The sequence below is a fragment of the Pongo pygmaeus genome, chromosome 6 (assembly GCF_028885625.2).
Source record: "Pongo pygmaeus isolate AG05252 chromosome 6, NHGRI_mPonPyg2-v2.0_pri, whole genome shotgun sequence".
NCBI lineage: Eukaryota > Metazoa > Chordata > Mammalia > Primates > Hominidae > Pongo > Pongo pygmaeus.
In genome coordinates this window covers 105,410,299-105,424,550 of record NC_072379.2, presented here as the reverse complement: position 1 = coordinate 105,424,550, position 14,252 = coordinate 105,410,299, and positions in this window count along the sequence as shown.

Genomic DNA, 14,252 nt, shown 5'->3' with positions numbered 1-14,252 from the left:
GCTTTAGAAACATCTCCTTTATAGCTCTTATTTGGTCCAATTTAGTAGTTTTCTTTGTTGTTCCATTCCTAATATTGATTGAAATATAAGACCAAAGACCGTTGGTACCATGTCCTGTGAGCAAGAAATCCTCCCATAGAATGGATATCCAGACCCATCCCTGAGTCCCTGCCTTCAGAATTACCTGCTTGCTGCTAAGGAATTTTATCTACCTACCTATGCACCTATCTAATCACCTACCTAACTGTCTCATCCACCTCTCACACACACACCATGATCCTGACAGAGACAAAGCTGATTGCAATAAGGGAGTAGTTTCTGAACCAAATCTGTTTCCTTCCTTCATAGGATTTTCCCTGTTCAAGAGCATAGCAGAGGGTCTTAGGAGACAGGAAGACTGAGTAGACCAGCTTGCTTGGAGTCTGCCCTCAAATCCCTGGTCCTGAGGCTGGAAGGGAGATTATAGTAGGAGCTGCTTCTCAGGCCTTCTTAGGGAACATTGTTCCTTCCAAAGCCCTGGGTTCTCAGCTTTGAGTCTGGCAGGAGTCACATCCAGCTGGAAGGAAGCCAAGAGGGTGCCCCGCCTCTCCAGGTTCAGAAAAAGGGCACAGGAGCAAAGCAGGCTGGGGCTGGGAAGTGGGTGGTGGGGCTGGCCAGGAGCCAAGTGCTTTCCTGGCCCTCAGGAGGGTGAGCCGGGTCGCTGTGAGGCCACGACCCTGCACCTCCTTCTTCTTCTTTTTAAGCAAAAATCAACTTTATTCCAGTGGCCTCTGCACTGCTTTCTTCTCTGATGGGTAGACAAGGATCTTGCGGGCCACGGGCACTTGCTCCTGCAGGGACCTGGGGCGGGACAGGGAGGGATCTCTACCTGCCTTGCTCTATACCTAGGAGGAATCTTTTTGCCTCCAAAGCTTGGCCTGCATTTTCTGGAATTACCCATCATGTGTGTCTGTTGAATCAAGTGAGAATTTTCTGCAGATTGGGAAATGCCTTGCAGGGTGTGTCTCAGTGAGGGCTCGAGTTCCCCCGGGTGTGCCCCTCTGCTGCCACAGCGTTTCTCATTTTCTTTTCAAATAGATGCCTGGGCAGTCTCCATTCCTCCAGCCTTTTTCATTCTCTCCTCCTCCCCTCTTGCCTCCTTTTCTTTTAAAATAGTATGTACAACCTGAAGGGGAGGAGCTTCTGGGTTGCTGGTAGTTTCTTGATGGGGTGCCGGCCTAGCTTATGATCAGTTTGTGGAAGTTCATGAAGCTTGGCACATACAAAGCTTGTGCACTCAATGATCACTTTTCTGTATGTGAATGTCAAAAGTTAATTTTACCTAAAGATTTAAGCTACTTTCCATACTTTTTTTTTTTTTTTTTTTGGAGACAGGTTCTCACTGTGTCTCCCAGGCTAGAGTGCAGTGATGCAAACAGGGCTTATTGAAGCCTCCATCTCCCTGGCTCAAGCAGTTCTCCCACCTCAGCCTCCCAAGTAGCTGGGACTAGAGGTGGTACACCACCATGCATGGCTAATTTTTAAATTTGTCATAGAGATGGGTCTCGCTATGTTGCCCAGGCTGGTATCGAACTGCTGGCCTCAAGCAATCCTCCAGCCTTGGCCTCCCAAAGTGCTGGGATTACAGGCATAAGCCATTGTACCTGGCCATACTTTCTTAAACAATTAAGAGTGTTCCTTGCCCACCCCACCCTCCTTTTCCTGCTACATTCTTGCAGACTCTTTTCCATGTGAACCTTGATGTTTCAAGTGGAGCCTAGTTCGGAATTGTTGGGTTTGCCTCTCACAAGCTCTGCCCTTGGCATAGTGGCTCCATCTTTATATTAGCTGGGGGCCACGGTCAATTCAGACTCATTTGGAGGGAAAGGGTTCTCCCATTCAAGCTGATGGCATTCCATTCAATTGTTCATTGACTTATGCAATAAATGAATGCCATGAGTGCATTGTGTTCATGCATTCATTAAGCATTTGTTATTGAACATCTTATGTAATGGCACATGGAGTTTCTGTGTGCACGGAACTTGAAACCTAGCAGGGCAGAGAAGATGTGCACCTGTCATCATCACAAAGCATGGCATGTGAGAAGTGTCCTCCGGGCTGTACAGGGAAAGGGCTGTAGGAGTCACAGCAGGATGCTGCCCTTTCCAACTGAGCCTTCCAGCAGAAAGTCCACAGTAGAAGTGGCGGGGAGAACAGCGCAATTCAGCTAGGTAGGGGTGAGGGGAAAGAGCATTCCAGAGAGGGAATAGTGTAAGGCAGCCAAAGTTCAGAAGAGTGAAATTCATTCACTTAAGTAGGCTTGAATGGGAGAGGCGGCCCAAGGAGGGTGGGCTGTGGTCAAGCCAGGGTGTTCCTGTGAAGGCCATGGCAAGAAACATGGCCTTCATTTGTAGACATTGGTGAATAATTACGAAGAACCAAATTGAACAGGGTGGAAGTGGGAGTAGGTGAGGGGATGCAGTACATCTCTAAAGACCCCCTGCTTTCTTTTTAAAATCATGGCTTTATTCAAGTATACTTAACGTTCCACCTCCACCCCTGCCAGTTTTAATCTTTGACATAGTTCTCTGAGACAAATGAAATAGTCTTAACATATTCATTATGTTATGCTAACTGTGCTGATCGCTGTAACAAAATCTCAGTGGCATATTTCTTTTTCACCCTATAGTCCCATGCAGGTTGGATGGAGAGGAGCTGTTCTAATCATTCATTCTGGACCTGCCTCCTTCTAGTTGGTGGTTCTGATTTTCCCCTGGGCCTTGAGTCCTCCATTCGGTCTGAGAATGGCTCACATTTTTGTGCCCATTTTCCATTGGCCAGAACTCTGTCACCATGACCCATCTAACCATGGGATTGGCTGGGAAATACAGCCTATCTATGTGACTAGAGGGAAAAGAAAATAGGTTTGGCAAACCCATAGCATTATGTTTGCCAAGAAAATACTATGCATAATAGAACTTTATGAATATGATAAAATTTAAGTACTATCCTACATCTAATTTCATGTGTTATGAATTACTTCTGTCATGAGACACTTAGAATTATGGCCTTCCAGCATTAGACAATCATTGATGTCATGATTATATCTTGTCTCTATGTTGAGTGGAAGTGATAAGTAAAGGGTTTTACAAAACTAGAAACTGGCAGTCCTACCCTGTTGCCTTTTCCAAACTGTTCTATAACGATGCAGTTCTTCCTTCAGTCACCAGGAAATTCTGTTCTAATCAGACAGTGCACATAACATGAAGAGAGATTAATAGGTAGCTACGGGATTACACTGTTAGAACTTGTCATTGTCAAGGCTAACCCCAGAAATTTTTTTTCTTTTTTTTTGTTGAGACAGAGTCTTGTTCTGTCGCCCAGGTTGGAGTGCAGTGGTGCCATCTTGGCTCACTGCAACCTCCTCCTCCCAGGTTCAAGCGATTCTCAGATCTTAGACTCCCAAGTAGCTGGGACTACAGGTGCCTGCCACCACGCCTGGCTAATTTTTGTATTTTTAGTAGAGACAAGGTTTCACCATGTTAGCCAAGCTGGTCTCGAACTCCTTACCTCAAGTGATCCGCCCGCTTCAGCCTCCCAAAGTGCTGGGATTATAGCCACGAGCCACCGCGCCCAGCCCCCAGAAATTTTTAAATTCACACTTTTGAAGTGTTTTGTCAATTTATTCTTCTACCCCATCACTATGAAAGTTTACCATAATAAAAGTTTATTTTTGTGAACTTTAAAAATGAAACTATTTTTTGTAATAGGTTTATATGTACTGTCAGCAGGGAGGGAGACTGGTGGAAGGTCTGTGTGATGTAGTCATTTGGAGACTGGGATGACAGGGGCTCTGCTTTCTTCAACACATGGCTTTCAAGAAAGCCTCAGGCATCAATACCAGGCCAGAAGATGAGAGTGGAGGATGGTGCAGGAGGTTTAGGGCTGGGTCTAACAGTGGGAAATGCCGCTTCCATCAAAATTTCATTGACTATTGTGAGAATGGGGGTAAGAGAAATACAGCTTCGGTTTCAGTTCAGCAGTGACTCTACCTATGGTGGGGGTGGGGATGGGGTGGAGACAGAGGGCCGGTCTTTGGTGAATAACTAGTCATCTCTGCCACAGCCAGGCTACCAACTTCTCCTTTTTTTTTTTTTTTTTGAGATGGAGTTTAGCTCTTGTCACCCAGGCTGGAGTGCAATGGCATGATCTCGGCTCACTGCAACCTCCTTCTCCCAGGTTCAAGAGATTCTCCTGCCTCAATCTCCTGAGTAGCTGGGATTATAGGCACCCCTCCCCATGCCCGGCTAATTTTTGTATTTTTAGTAGAGACGGGGTTTCACCATGTTGGCCAGGCTGGTCTTGAACTCCTGACCTCAGGTGATCCACCCTCCTTGGCCTCCCAAAATGCTGGGATTACAGGCGTGAGCCACTGCGCTTGGACACAACTTCTCTTCTTAAAAAAACTTACATGTAGTACCCTGACTCTGCCTAAATTAGATGTACTAGACATACTGCTTTTACGAAAAAGAAAGGAAACTTTGCTTTAATATGATAGTTCTAAAATAATTCAATGTTTGTTGTTGGTGATATGATAATATAAATTTGTTGGATTGATAATATGAGTCCCAGACAGGGGAACAGTGTGGATTATTACATGGAGCCAAGGTCCAAAGGAAATGAAAACCAAAGGCAAGTGTGGTAGTCAATAGGGCCGGTCATGCATACTCCAATTATCTTCCTGCAAGAAGGCAGGAGGTACAACTATATTCTCCCACCCTTTGAAATTAGGGGTGATGATGTGATTTACTTTGACCAATGAAATGTGAGAAGAAATTTGTCACAATTTGCCATGTTTCCTTCCCTCTCCTGTGGAGACCTTGGAAGCACTTGTGATGGAACCGTGTCTACCTGGCTCCTGAGACACTGGGGTCAGTAGAACCCCCAGCTGACCCATGTTGGATATTTATGTGGGCAAGAAATATACCTTTGATGGGTCAAGCTGTTAAAATCTTGGGATCGTTTGTAACCATAGTCCAATTTAATATGTTCTGATTGATACAAAAGATTATTCTTGAAAAAATAGGCTGACATAATATTTTGGATCAGATTTTTATAAGGTTAAATTTCACTTGATAGGATTTGAAATGTAAGGATTTCTTGGGGGTGGAAATTTAGTTGAAATCAACTTTAAGTGATATAAAAAATTCTATTTATTCATTAAATGTGATACTTAATTTAAAAATGCTTCAGAAGTGTGATATTATAAACTCCTTTATTATACAAATGCCAGAGAGACAACTAATAATTTATGTAATGTTTAAGGTATAAAATTATAGAAAAATATTAGCAAATTTCTTTTATCAGCAGCTTTTAAATGAGATATAATTTTCAGGGTTTTAGATGTGTTTTTTAGTAAAAGTAAATTATATTTAAATCTTTTTATCTTTCTTTATGAAACTGCTTCTCCTTTCCCACAGGGATTTTGTGTGGCTTTTCTTAGAATCTCCTCCTTCTTAATGGTATTGAAATAACCAGAATTAATACCAGATGATCCTATTTCTCCTTTTGTCTCCTCAGTTCTGTTTTGAAAATTCTGTGATTACCGTATTTAAATTGCAGTATCAGTGCCAAATTGCTAACAGTGCCAAGATTCACTGTGGATACCTTATATTCTTTGCCCCCTGTATGCCTCAAAATGAATAAAGATGATGACAATACTAAACCGTGTATATACACCTTAATGTGAGATAATGGGTTATGAGTCTATTTCACAGTACAGAATGAAGTTCAAAGCTTGTAGGAAACAGGGTGGGGTATACTAATGGTTCACAAATGCCAGTTTATGTCCTGGCTACATCAAAACCCTCTGGGAAACTTGTTAAAAACACAGATTCCTAGGTTTCCCTCCAATTTTCCTGAATCAAAACATCCAGAGAAAGGAGTTGGGGATCTGTATTCTTAACAGTCTCTCTAGGTAATTCTGCTGGGCAGAGGGTCTGCCTCAGCAAAGGGCATAGAGGGCCATTCAGAGGACAGCATATGGAGCAGAGTGCCCTCCTTGTCTTCCATCTGCCATGAGGATATGTGTGTACTTCACTCTGTGCCCAGAAGCCACGTTGAGATGGTGGTGGTGACACTGTTTGAGAGGGGAGAAAAATCTCTGATAGGGAGTTTCAACTTTTTGTTTTTGTTTTGAGACAGAGTCTCGCTCTGTCACCCGGGTTGGAGTGCAGTAGTGTGATCTCGACTCACTGCAACCTCTGCCTCCCAGGTTCAAGCGATTCTTGAGCCTTAGCTTCCCAAGTAGCTGGGATTACAGGTGTGTGCCACCATGCCTGGCTGTTTGTTTTTTTTTTTTTTGTATTTTTAGTAGACACAGGATTTCGCCATGTTGGCCAGGCTGGTCTTGAACTTCTGGCCTTAAGTGATCTGCCCACCTTGGGCTCCCAAAGTGTTGGGATTACAGGCGTGAGCTGCCACACCTGGCCAGGAGTTTGAACTTTGACTTAGCTAAGTATTTACCTCCAAAGAGACCATTTCAAAATTGGTAACACTGAGGTACTTTTAAATGGAAAGTTTAATTTTTTCCTGTTGGTGGGAATGAAGGCCCTGAAAGAAGATGAGATCAGGTATAGAAAATAGATGTGATTTTTTCTTTGCACAACAGAATCATGGTATATATAATATCCCTCTATTCTGTAACCTATCATTTCTAAAATTTATTTGACATTAGGATGGTTTTTCAAGTAAAATTTATTGAAAATTCTGTGGAAACTACTGTTCCTTGGAATGTATTTTGGGAAATGTTGCTCCAAATTATTTTGCTTCGTGTGTGTGTGTGTGTGTGTGCACGCGCGTGTGTGTGTGTGTGTTCAATGTATATTTATACAATCTTGCAAAGCATTGTCATGCATAATTGGTGGCTCCCCCAAGTGGCAAACTCAAAGCACTATTAGATGGCTGATATGGGGGGGTATGATGCCACATTGATTTGAAGATCTCGGCTCCTAAAACTGAGATATAAGAATGAACAAACATGGAATGGAAGGTTCAGTGTCTTAGTTTAAATTTCTTAAAAATGATGGATTCCAAAATTGAGATAATGATTTGAATGCAAGTCATTTATTTGGGAAATAATCCCAGGAAACCTGGTGAAAGAATGAGATGGTGAGACAGAGAAGGGGGAAGTCAACAACAGATATAATGATGACCACTCTGGGCATGAGGATTCAATTCCTCTGGTATCCTCTAAGAAAATAGGTGAAACATGCCTCAGAACTGGCCTGTTGATGGAGAAGGAAGTTGATTATTTATTCTTCATTGGTTGGGGGTTGCTTCTGTGCACATTAATTCTTTGGCACTTCTGGTCTCTCCTAAGCTTGGGCTGAACATGCTGTTGGGTAGAGAGATACAGGTGCTTAAGGTTAGAATCTTTTGGTATTTGTGGGTACTGTTTTCTGAAGACTTCTACATAGGGAGAGGGGGATATGAGAGGTTTATTGACAGCATCTGCCATACCCAGGTTAACTCTTATCTTTTAAGGTCACTGCTTCTGCTCCTATTGGCAAAACTACCTCTTATATTCTGGGGTTGTGTCATCAGCTGGAACTGCCTATTTTGGCACCAACTATATGATCAGTAGTAGCATGTAATACATTTTCAAAGGACTTGCCGTAGAAACAAATTCTGGGGACATCTTTTCATCTTACGTTACAAGAAACAAATGATGTTTGATAAAAGCTGACCCATAAGTAACTTAAATTATGAATATAGGATGAAATGTAGACAGGCATTTCATGGCCAAGTTAGTGCTTGAAAGTCCATCAGATTAGAACCCATCACTGGTGATATCGTTTGGCTGTGTCCCCACCCAAATCTCATCTAGAATTTTAGCTCCCATAATTCCCACATGTTGTAGGAGGGACCTCATAGGAGATAATTGAATCATGGGGGCAGTTTCCCTCATACTGTTCATGTGGTAGTGAATAAGTCTTATGAGATCTGATGGTTTTGTAAGGGGAAACCCCTTTCACTTCATCCTCTCTTGTCTGCCACCGTGTGAGACATGCCTTTTGCCTTCCACCAAGTAAGACGCGCCTTCGCCTGCCACCATGATTGCGAGGTCTTCCCAGCCACATGGAACTGTGAGTCCATGAAACCTCTTTTTCTTTATAAATTGCCCAGTCTTGAGTATGTCTTTATCAGCAGCATGAAAGTGGACTAATACAACTGATGACCTGTGAAAATGGTCTCGGTCAAATCTAGTCCACTATGCTTAGGCAACCTGATAGGTCATCATGGTAACAAACCTGAAATTAAGTAGTTGACTTATTTTAGCAAACATTTATTGGGTCCTTATGTTTATAATAAAGAGCATACTGAAGGTGATTTTAAAAGTAGTATTACTGAACTTTGGAGCTGCTTGGAATTATGCAGCATGCATTATGAGCCTGTTTAATGTGATGGTTAGGAACATGGACTCAGGAACCAGACTGCCTGGGTCCAAATCCTGGTTCCATTGCTTGCAAGCCTGCCTTGGACAAGTAACTTCACATTTCTACCCCTTTGTTTATTCTATACAATAGTACCTCCTTATCAAATTCTAAGGATTAAGTGAATGAATATACATAAAGCTTGTAGAACAGAATCTCACACAGGGTAACCAATAAGTACATTTTAGCCATTAAGTAGCTCCATCTTGGTTTACAGATGAGGAAACTCCAGCCAAGAGATGCTTAGTGACCTCCTCAAGGTCACTCTGCCTTAAACTCACAGCAGAGTTTAGATTGGAACTCATGTCTTCTAATTTCTAGAGCAATTTGTTTTCATTACAAGTTGCTGAATGATGGCAGACAATCTCTACAGGTTAGATGTTTGTTATTATTTGAGAAACAAAGTCAATAATAATTTGAGAGCAATTTAAAAAGATTATAAATGTAGGGTAAGGCTGGGTGTGGTGACTCATACCTGAAATCGCAGCACTTTGGGAGGCTGAGGCAGGTGGATTGCTTGAGCTAAGGAGTTTGAGACCAGCCTGGACAACATGGCAAAATCCTGTCTCTACAAAGAACACAAAAATTAGCCTGGCATGGTGGCATGTGACTGTGGTCCCAGCTATTCAGGAGGGGAGGTGGGAGAATTGCTTGAGCCCAGCTGGTTGAGGCTGCAGTGAGCCAAGGTTATGCCACTGTACTCCAGCCTGGGCAACAGAGTGATATCCTGTCTCAAAAAATAAATAAATAAAAAATAAACATAGTATAAAGTATCACATAGAATCTATGAATGCTAAATGTAGAAGAAACTAAAAGTAATGTGTGGAAATCATCATGGCGTCAAATTATTATAAAATCTTCCTGAAAGAGAAGAGCTTTGAAGTTTATTTGGCTCTTGGCTCATGCTTTTAGGAAGCAATGGATTTGACTGGGAAGGTAACATGGGAAAGGAATGTGTGGATGAAACATTAATGCCTGAGGAGATGGGCTGGATTGTGGGGGGACTGAGGTTATAAATTGGTGGCTTGAGGTAGGATCTAGGCCCATGTATGTGATTTGTTTGGCCTACACAGAGTTTCACAAAAATTTGAGTTGGCTACTTTATCAGTGAAGGTTCTTCAGAGGAAAAAAACCAGTAGAATATGTATATGCCTATATATGTATGTGTATACGTGTGTGTGTATGTTTATATGTGTACAGAAAGCATGCATATATACACATAGAGAATACATATATACATACATATACGTGTGTGTGTATTTAGAGAGACAGAGAGAAAGAATGATTTTTAAGGAATTGGTTCATGTGATTGTGAAAGCTGGCAAGTTTGAAATCTGTGGGGCAAATCAACCAGCTAGAAATTCAGAGAGGATTTTTGTGTTACAGCCTTGAGTCAGAATTCTTTATTGCATCTTCTCTGGAAACCTCAGTGTTCTGCTCTCAAGGCATTTAACTGATTGGATGAGGCCTCTCCACATTATTGAGGGTAATCTCCTTTGCTTAAAGTCAGCCAATTTTAGATGTTAACCACATCTACAGGATACCTTCACAGCAACATCTAGATCAGTGTTTGACTAAACAACTTGCCACCATTGTCTAGGTGACACATACAATTCACCATCACAGTTACCAACATTTAAAAAAATCTCTAGATTTTAAAAGGAACAGTCAGAATTCTATCTTCCTTTGAAAAATGGAAGATCTGGCAACCCTGAAACTGCAATTCCTTTAGATGAGGAAGGGGCAATGGTGGGAGTGGGTAGGTTGGTTCCTTTGTGTACTTTAATATGAGTGGCTCTATTTTTCATCTGTTTTATGTTTTGTGCTGCTTAAGTGTTTGAAAACCACCCCTTAAGACTAGCATGGCCATATTACAATGGAAGAAACCAAAGCCCAGCTTCTCAGCTTGGTTTTGTATGACCAGCTGTCTTAGTCCATTTTCTGCTGCTGTAATAGAATGCTACAGACTGGGTAACTTATACAGGATAGTTTATTTGGCTCATGGTTCTGGAGGCTGGAAAGTCCAAGGGTGTGAGCACCTTTGTGCTGTGTCATTCCATGGCAGAAGTGCAAGTGAGTGTGCAAGACAGAGAGAGGATGAGGGATAAACATCCTTTCATAAGGAACTCACTCCTGAGATAACTAATCCCACAATAATTCATTAATTCATTCATGAAGGCAGAGCCCTCATAACCTAATCACTTGTTAAAGATCCTACCTCTTATTGTCAAAATTAAATTTTAACATGAGTTTTTGAGGGAGCTTTCAAACCACAGCACTGTCAACAGAAAGCCTTTGAGCACTCTCCAACTGAGTAGTCATGCATTCACAGAAAATTCTCATCTGGTGAAATCACTGAAGTAGTGAGAGACAGGGAGCCAGAGGATCAGTGCAGAAGCCATGCCATTATCCATGCGCAGCATCCATGTCCTAGACCAGACAGTGGCTCTGAAAATAGAGAAGGAAAATGAATAATAACTGTAGTCAAGCTGAATATCAGTAAGTAAAGAGTGGGCAAGGCAAAGAAATCTCTAAGGTGTCAAGCCTGTGGACTAGGAAAACAATGACACTTTTGGCAGAAATTGGAAAACTGGAAAGGGAGTCCATTTGAAGGGCCAACATCTTTAAAATCACTTATTGCATTGGGGGCTTACTTTTTTTTAATAGTAAAATTGCCTGAAACTGGATAAAATTATTTTTTTAATAATTCACTTTTTTAAAAGCTATACTTCACTTTTCTCCATCCTCCATTCCTTAAAACAATTCAATGTTTTACTTTGGCTATGAGAATTTGCTGACAGCAAGTGCCAGGATAAACCTAGTGTCTGATAGGAATGACTGAAAATTTGGTAATCTTATAAATGTATAATTTTTACCTGTACTTTAGATTCTAAAAGATTTATATAAAGAATTTAGAATCTTAAAGCTTGTAGATAAAAATATACGTTTTAAAAATGTAGCAAAATAAACATAGGTAATATTAAATGAATTAAAATCTTATTAAAGAAAATGTGTGAAATAAATAATACACTTTTAACCTCTGTGATGAATTCTCTAGAAATAGCTTTAATTGGCTCCAATACAACTGCCTTTTTAATATATGTAAATTAGCACCTTGCATAGTGTGCCCGAAGTTTAGCTATTCAATTTTAATATAATTTTCCCTTTAAGTTATTGCTCTCTTAATTGAACTAGTTTAGAAATGTCCTCAATCAGAGTTAAACTCTGCACAATCTCATCCTTAGATAATCCTCACTTATCCTCTCTCAGAATGCTTTGTTTATATGTATACCCTAAGTAAGAATACCCTCTTTAACTCCAATATGAAAGCATCCTCTGAACTGATCACTGACTTGAATGGGCTGCATCCTCACCAATACATTGTATATAATATCTTGTCTATAGCTGTACATGTTAGTGTTCTATACAACAACAACATTTAAAGAAGGTATAACTATGCGACCAATTAAAAGACTTTAGGAGAGCAGAGAAGTAGACAAGACAAGGATGAGTGTAGTAGAAAGACTGAAAAATGGAGACTGAATTTTAGGAGATAGCTACAATGGGGAGTTGAAGAAGGGAAATCTAGCCATACAGAGATAAAGAAGAACTACAGAGAGTCAGTCAGAGGAACCAAGAGAACCTTGCTGTCTTAGTCCATTAGGACTACAACAAAATACCATAAACTGGGTAGCTTTCTTTCTTTCTTTATTTTGAGATGGAGTCTTGCACTGTTGCCCAGGCTGGAGTGCAGTGGTGCGATCTTGGCTCACTGCAACCTCCACCTCCCTGGATTAAAGTCATTATCCTGCCTCAGCCTCCCAAGTAGCTGGGATTACAGGCACCTGCCACTATGTCTGGCTAATTTTTTTTGTATTTTTAGTAGAGATGGGGTTTTACTATGTTGGCCAGGCTGGTCTCTAACTCCTGACCTCGTGATCTGCCTGCCTCGGCCTCCCAAAGTGCTGGGATTACAAGCATAAACCACCGCGCCCAGCCTTATGTAATTTTTTTTAGAGACAAGGTCTTGCTTTGTCACCCAGGCTATAGTGCAGTGGAGTGATCATAGTTCACTGTAAACTTGACCTCCTGGACTCAGGTGATCCTCCTACCTCAGCCTCCCGAATAGCTGGGACTACCGGCATGGGCCACCAGCCCAGCTAATTTTTTATATTTTTTAGTAGAGATGGGATTTTGCCATGTTTCCCAAGCTGATCTTGAACTCCTAGGCTCAAGGGATCCGCGTGCCTTGGCCTCTCAAATTATTGGGATTACAGGCCTGAGCCACTGAATCCAGCTAACGGGGTAACTTTAAACAACAGAAATTTATTTCCCATGGTTATAGAGGCTAGGAAGACAAAGATCAAGGCACCAGCAGATTTGGTGTCTGGTGAGGTTGGTAATGGCAGTCTTCTCGCTATTTCCTCACCTGGCAGAAGGAACAAGAAAGTTCTCTGGAGTCTCTGTTTTTTTTTTTGAGATGGAATCTCACTCTGTTGCCTAGGCTGGAGTGCAGTTGCTCGATCTCAGCTTACGGCAACCCCACCTCCTGGGTTCAAGCGATTCTCCTGCCTTGGCCTCCCAAGTAGCTAGGATTATAGGCATGTGCCACCATGTCCGGCTAATTTTTGTATTTTAAGTAGAGACGGGGTTTCACCATGTTGGCCAGGCTGGTCTCAAACTCCTGACCTCAAGTGATCCATCAGCCTCGGCTTCCCAAAGTGCTGGGATTGCAGGCATGAGCCACTGCGCCTGGCCTGGAGTCTCTTTTATAAGGACCCTAATTCCATTCATGAGGACTCTGCCCACATGACTTAATAACTTCTCAAAGGCCTCATCTCCTAATACCATCACCTTCGGGGTTCAGATTTCAACATAAGAATTTGGTGGTGGTGTGGGGGAATGGGAGGCAGTCACAAACGTTCAGACCGTAGCACTGGTGTCAGAGAATCCAAAAGAGAAGAGCTTTCCAAGAGAAGGTGAAAATGGATGGTGATCAACCAGGTCAGAAACAGCAGATGAAAATGTTGAACAGATCATTGAACTCAGTCGGCAAATGTTTGGTACTGATGTGGAGAGAGCAATTTCGGGTGGAATAACTATCCTCTTGAGATGCAAGTGGATTTGAGAGAACAAAGAAGAGGGAATAAAGACACAGGCTGCAATTCAAAGAAAATTTTACCACCTTTAGCCAAGAACTCACTGTTGACTCCCTTGAAATGCCTCATTTACTTCAATTAGTGACTGAAGCAAACTATTGGTATCTGTAAATTATACTCAAAACAGTGACTTCATATTGTTTCCATTAATTACCCAAGACAGGAGTTCATTAGCTAGTGAGAGCACACTAATGATTTGCCCAAGTAGCTGTAATTGTGGTGTTATTAAAATGCTTGTATTAATATCTCCTTTACCATGGATTTATCTGTTCATAGAGATAGGACAGTGGCTGTCAATTACAGAAATAGCATTTTTTTGTCTCTATATCTAGGAATCTTTTTATTCTAAGCCTGGCAGAAAAATTTTAAAAAGGAAACAATTTATAGAAGTTACAGCAATTCTCTAAATTGTACCCAATGCTAAATAGTAAGAGTCACCACGGGACTATTCCAGAAATTATCTTTGGAGTCTTCTTACTAGTCCTTCCATTACAGCCTTCTGCTGCATCTGAAATTGCTGGCCATTTTCTCAATTGAAAACATACTCCCTTGGTTCATTAGTTACCAGCTCTTCTCTTGTTTCTTCTTCTCTGACTGTCCCCCCACATCTCTGACTCTC